The sequence below is a fragment of the Trichosurus vulpecula genome, chromosome 6, assembly GCF_011100635.1.
Source record: "Trichosurus vulpecula isolate mTriVul1 chromosome 6, mTriVul1.pri, whole genome shotgun sequence".
In the NCBI taxonomy this organism is placed as follows: Eukaryota; Metazoa; Chordata; class Mammalia; order Diprotodontia; family Phalangeridae; genus Trichosurus; species Trichosurus vulpecula.
The window spans coordinates 172,330,693-172,337,514 of NC_050578.1; positions in this window are offsets into that span (position 1 = coordinate 172,330,693).

The window sequence follows — 6,822 nt, forward strand, 5'->3', positions numbered from 1 at the left end:
GAAAACTGCCTGCCCATTTCTTATAGCATAATAATCTTCCATTACATTCATACACCATAACTTGTTCAGCCATTCCCCAATTGATGAGACGCATAAAAAGAACTGCTATATATGAATCCTTTACCCTTTTTTTACAATCTCTTTGGGATACAGACCTAGTAGTGGTATCACGAGATCAAAAGGTATGCACAGTTTTATAGCTCTTTGGGCATAGTTCCAATTTGCTCTCCTGAATGGTTGAATCAGTTCACAACTCCACCAACAATGTAATAGTGTTCCACTTTGCCCACATCTTCTCCAACATTTATCATTTTCCTTTTCTGTCATATTAGCCAATCTGATGGATTTGAGGTAGTACCTCAGAGTTGCTTTGATTTTCATTTTTCTAATCAATAGTGATTTAGAGCATTTTTTCATATGATGCTATGTAGCTTTAATTTCTTCCTCTGAAAAATGCCTGTTTATATCCTTTGACTATTTATCAATTAGGAAATGACTTGTGTTTTTTATAAATTTGACTCAGTTCTCTTTATATTTGAGAAATGAGGCCTTTATCAGAAACACTGGCTACACAAATTATTTCCCAACTTTCTGCTATTCTTCTAATCTTGGTTGCACTAGTTTTGTTTGTGCCAAATCTTTTTAATTTAATGTAATCAAAATTATCCCTTTTTCATTTCATAATTTAATGTAACCAAAATTATTGTTTTTTGCATTTCATAATGTTCTCTATCTCCTGTTTGGTCATAAATTCTTCCCTTCTTCATAGATCTGACAGGTAAACTATTCCTTGCTCTCCTAATTTGCTTATGGTATCAGTCCTTGTGTATAAATCATTTACTATTTTGATTTCATCTTGGTATAGAGTGAGAGATATTGATCTCTACCTAGTTTCTGCCATACTATTTTCCAGTGTTCTCAGTGGTTTTTGTCAAAGAGTGAGTTTCTTATTCCAGAAGCTAGAAAATTTGGAACTGGTGATTCAGTTTTATTCTTTTTTTAAATCAAATTAATTAATGACTTATCTACTTTCTTTTATTTCGTCATAAAATCAGCACTTAGTTTTATCGATTAGTTCGATAGTTTCCTTAATTTCAATTTTATTAATCTCTCCTTTGATTTTTTAGAATTTCAAATTTGGTATTTAATTGGGAATTTTTAATTTGTTCCTTTTCTAGCCTTTTTAGTTGCATGTCCAATTCATCAGTCTCTTCTTTCTCTACTTTCTTCTTGTAAATATTTATTTTTATAGTTATTTTTTAATCTTTTTTCCTTTTAGACTTGAATACTAAAACTTAAATACACAATAAGAAAAGAAAAAGAAATATTACAAACTTATATATAAAATAAGAAAAAATATGTGCACAGCAGAATGTGAGAGAGAATAAAAATATATAGCAATAAATTTCCATTTCAAGAAAGCCTATATATTAAATACTGTATGTTGTATTAAAAGGTTTCTGTCTTTGCTTCTTTGTAGCTTTTCTTTTGTTCTCTGCTGTACACTTTTTATTTTGTTCTTTCCCCCATCCCCTTCTTCTCCCCCAGACTATAATTAAGTGTGGAGATATTTATATATAGATATAGACATATACATACACTTATACACACATAAGCATGCTGTAACAACAATGTTGCTTGTAGCTGCTGTGGAGGTGTAAGGCCAATAACACCAGCACACAGGATGGCTGCTAGCACAGGTTCTTTGATCTGCTTTTCTAAGGAAAGCAACTTTAAGGGGTTAACAGTCTTACTTTAATTAAACATACATATATCATTCACCTATTTCAGGGGGGAAAGCCAGCACCCTGAACTTCAGAGAAAATACAAACAGAAACTACAAACAGATCAACAGACAGGCTCTGTCTGATCAAGACATCACATACCTAGTCACCAAAAAGAGAAGCACCAACATCTGGGTTTTCAACAGCGGGGGTGGGAAAGGCTCTTAATAATGGCCACCCAGAGTCTCATCTGGTCAGATCATACAACCTTCTTCCAATGAGTGAGAGCCCACAAAGGCAAAATGCTAACCTCTGAGTTTATATACACTTTTTCAGGGTCAAAGGGCATCACACCCATGCTACTCAAAGCCATGTGACTATGCCTTCCCTTGATGGAAGCAGGCCATCAAAGACTCCTGATTCAACTAAAGATTCCTTAGTGCTAAGAAACACTCCAAAACAAAGACAACAAAAAGCCCACTTTGCTTGCATTGCATTTGAAAAGCAAGACGCATCAAAGGTACTTGATGGCCTTAGCGTTCCAAAAGAGAAGAACAGTAAAAAATCCTATCCTAATTACCATAGCCCATGTATACATACATACATATATAAACATATATTGTCCCTAACAGATTCTACTCCTAATCTGTGTTTTTATGTTTGTGCATATTTCTTATTTCCTATCCCTCCTGACTCTTCTACTTTACTTCTATCTTCTACCTTGCCCTCCTATTACTTACCCTACCCCCCCTCCATGAAGGATCCCTCCCTATTCCCTCCATTCCTGTAAATCTAAACATCCTTTTATATGCCCCTTTGACTTACTCCCTCACCCTCCCCTCTAAAGATCCATCCCTTATCCTCCCATTCTCATTAATCTAAACACCCTTATATATTCCCCTTTAACCTATTGCCTTATCCTCCCCTCTAAAAAATCCTCCCTATATCCTCCCCCTCTCTATCCCCTTAGTGTTTTATTTCTTTCTAAATTTAGAAGACATTTATAATATTCTAGATGTATATGTTTTGTTCACTCTTGAACTCATTCCTGATGAAAGTAGGTTTCCAGAACTACCAGCCCTCCTCCCCTATCTAATTCCTCTGTGTCAGTCCTTCCTCTTGCACCTCATTTCTATAAGATAGTTACTCTTTTTAGGTGTTCCTGAATAGTCTTACCTTTTGAAGTCATATCATGCTCAGGTCTACCCCAATTTTTTTATGAACTACCCAATTACTAATGACAATCTTAGACATACATTTTACATAAGTAAAAAGTGAACAGTATGTTCTTATTGAGTCCCTTGTAATTAGTCTTTCTTATGTACCTTATATTTCTCTTGGCTCTTGTAGGTCAAATCTTCTATTAAGTGCATTTTTTTAAACAAAGTCTTAAAGGTCTGACAATTCATTAAATATCCTTTTTTTTTTCTTTCAGGATTATGCTTAGCTTTGCTGGGTATGAGATTTTCAGCCAGCAGCCCAGTTCTTTTTGCTTTTCTATATATAGTGTTCCAAGACCTACATTCTTTTAGTATTGCCACTGCTAGGTCTTGTGTGATCATAATTGTGGCATCACCATATATAAATTGTTTTTTCCTTGTTGCTCATAATATTTTATCCTTGAGCTGGGGGTTTCAGAATTGGACTGTCAAATTCTTGTGGATTTTCCTCATAGAATCTTTTTCAGGTTGTGATTGGTGGATTTTTTTTCTTTTTCTATTTCTACTTTCCCCTCTTGTTCTAATGCTCCAGGACAAATTTCTTTAATTATTTCTTGTATTATTTTATCAAGGTTTGTTCAATCATAGCTTGAGACCAATTCATATTCCTCTTTGAGGCTTCATATGTAGGCATTTTGATAGTCTCTTCTGAGTTTGTGTTTTGTATTTTGATTTTCCCTGTCCCCATAGTAGCTTTCTATGGTTAGGGATCTTTTCTATTTCTTATTCATTTTCCAGCCTCTTTCATGACTTTTAAAATTGAACTCTGCTCCTGGGGCACAAGGGGAACTGTCACAAGATTCTTATGCTGGGGGCCAGCATAATTTGTCTTCTTCTATGGGGCTAGAGGCCTCACTGTTAGCCTGCTGAGCCAGTACCGAGGGGCCTCAGTTGAGGATCTGTGCTGTGGCTAAGAGCCTCCTGTTGGGTTGCCTGGACACCTTCTGCACTAGGTTGTACTGCCCTCTTCCTTAAGTGGGATAGACCTTTCATGAAGTCTTTCTAAGTTATATTAAACTGGAAAATTCTTTCACTTCATCTTTTTGTAAGTTCTATCTCTCCTGAATTCCCTTAGAGGCTTGATTTAACATTGTTTCTGAGAGAAACTGGAGAGAGCTCAGGCAACTTCCTGACTTCTCTCCACCATCTTTGAGTTTGATCACTTTCAAGAAAATTTGTTAGTTCTAATTCACTATCACTCTTAAACTCTTATTAATATAGTTAATACTCCTATGCTTTGGAAACTAGTTGTATTTTCCATGGCAGTATGGCCCTTTAATTTCTTCTTTAGCCTACTTACTGGTTTCTTTTCATCACCAATAAGTCCAAATTATTTGTTCATTTGCACTCCTTTTCATTCTCTCTCTACTTCCATCTGAAGGGAGCTTTCCTCTTGTCAGTGTTTCCTCTGCTGTACAATGCCGGACACTTTCTCAATCTCTCTCTCTCCTAATTCTGGTATTTTTGCTATCTGGTATTTTATACATGGTAACATGAAAGTCATTCAAGTAAAAATAGTCTGTTTTTTGTTTTATTGATTTTTTTGTTATGCATTGAGTGATTTAATTTCAATTTGCTTTGGTCTGCTTGGTCTTTGCATTAATGTATTAGTATAAATTCCTCTGGCTGACCACTTGGTGAGAGATGAACCAGTTCAATAGAGGTGCTAACCAGTTCAATCAATCTCATTTGTTAGGGATTATATTAATGCAGTGTAATATATAGAACCACTTTTTTGGAATCCCTATTGCACAATGTATGGCACAATATGGCTTGTCCATATAGGCAAGCCATAGCAAATATTACCAAATACTTGTTTTTAGTTAATCCAACATACACTTAATTTCATCGATGTATCTATCCTCAGATGCAAAGAGCCAGTAGTTTTTGAGAAACTTTTGGGTATGCACTGTTTTATAACTTTTATGGTGTAGTTCTAAAATTATTTCCAGAAAGGCTGGACCAAGAATTCAGCTATGCCAATGATCCATTAAAATATTTGCTTTCCCTCAACTGCCCCAGCATGTCATTTGCTCTCCCCTCCCTTCTGCCTTTTTGTCAATTTCAATCTGATAGATGTGAGATAAAATGGTGGCTCATTTTATTATCACAGAGAATACATCATTTGTGTAAGGAAAAGTGAAGTAGCAGGGTGGGAGGCTGAGAGAGGTTTTTGATGATATAACAAAATTTCTAAAGCCTTTAAGTGGTATTTAAGGAAGTTTTGGAATCCATGAGCCAAGTGCACATGATTCAGAGTTCTGATGTTGGCAGTGGTGTTTTTTACACCTTCATTGCAACAATTCATAGCTCTCTCTTGTATTCTTATCTGGAAAATGGGAAGATACTTTCTTTCTCTTAAGTTTTATCATGAGGATTAATTAATGTTTCTAGGATAATATGTATGTAAATGCTAAGCATTAGCATTATATATAATTCAATGCGCAGCTGGGCTTTTGTTACAAATCAGATTCAGTCAGGAGTAATGAAGCTTCTTCATTAACAAATCATCAATTTGTCTCCTAATGATAACAGATTTTATTTCTACTCTTTTATAAATTCTTCCCAGATGACATCTCTTATGAGCATGTTCTAGATTCTGCCATTATTTCATTCCTAAAAGAGCATCTGAGTTTAGCTGCAGTATAGAATACATACAATGCTGAGTTTATGAGACTATTTGTTTGATGTCATATTAAAGAGAGTTTCATTTTTTGCAAGATTTTCCTCAAACCTAATTTAAAAAAAGAAAACTTGAAACTTTATCACTTAATGCCATATTTGTCTAGCAGTGTCTTGGTAGAGAAGCAGTAGATGGAGGGGGGAAGCAGAAAAATAAAATAGCCTTTTTCCATATTAAAAGAATTGAATGCAATTAACTAGATAAGTGCCAGTTTATGTCTTACCCACAAAAGGCTATAGAGGAGTGAATTCTACCCTATGTTACTGGTCATAGCCCATGCTTAGGATGTGTTCTTGTCTTCAGCTTTTATTTCCATGATCCTATGAATATGCCTAATGTGTTCAAGACCTTTAGGTCATTTACAGGATAATCTCATCTTAAAGTTCAATTGGTCCAAAAGAATATCAGTATTTTTTCCATCATTTAGTTTGGAAACCCACTAGCTACTTATTGAAAAAAAAGATGTCATCCCTACTTCTTGAGGAGAGTAGGGTTGAGAAATTAGATGGTATTCTGGGCACAAGGAATAATGTAAGCGAATGTCCAGAAATAGGGAAGCAAGGGATATAAGTGGTAGGCAATAAACAATATGGCTTGGCTAACAATAAGGTATAAAGTTAGAAATAGTTAGCATGGATCAAGAAGTAATGAGCTTGGTTTTAACAGGTTGAATGTGAAGTACTCATGGGACAATCAAGTATGGCCTTTTTGGGAGGGAGCTATTCGTTTTGTAGCAAGTTGGAAATATAGGTATAGAGGTAAGACGAGAGGTCAGAGCTGGAAATATAAGTTTGGTAGCCATGTAGTTTGCTCAGAAGAAGCCATGGGAGGGAATTATATTATCCAGAGAGACAACATACAGCACCTAATACCCATAGGAAAAGTAGAATAGTTCATCAAGCTTCCAGTTCCAAAATACTCACTTAATTATGTTAGAAATTGGAAACAATCTAGATTATTGATGTATAATTTTAATATTTGGGTCCATAGACATGCCTAGAACCTTTGTAACATGAACAGTAATATCAACCAAAATTCTAGAATATACTTCAAAGATGTTCTTCAAATTATGAATAATGAATAATAGAGATTAAACTTTTTAATTAGATTTTTATTTTTAGTTTACAACACTCAGTTCTATATGTTCTTGAGTTTCAAATTTTCTTCCCTTCCCACCCTTCCCCCTCCCCCCAGG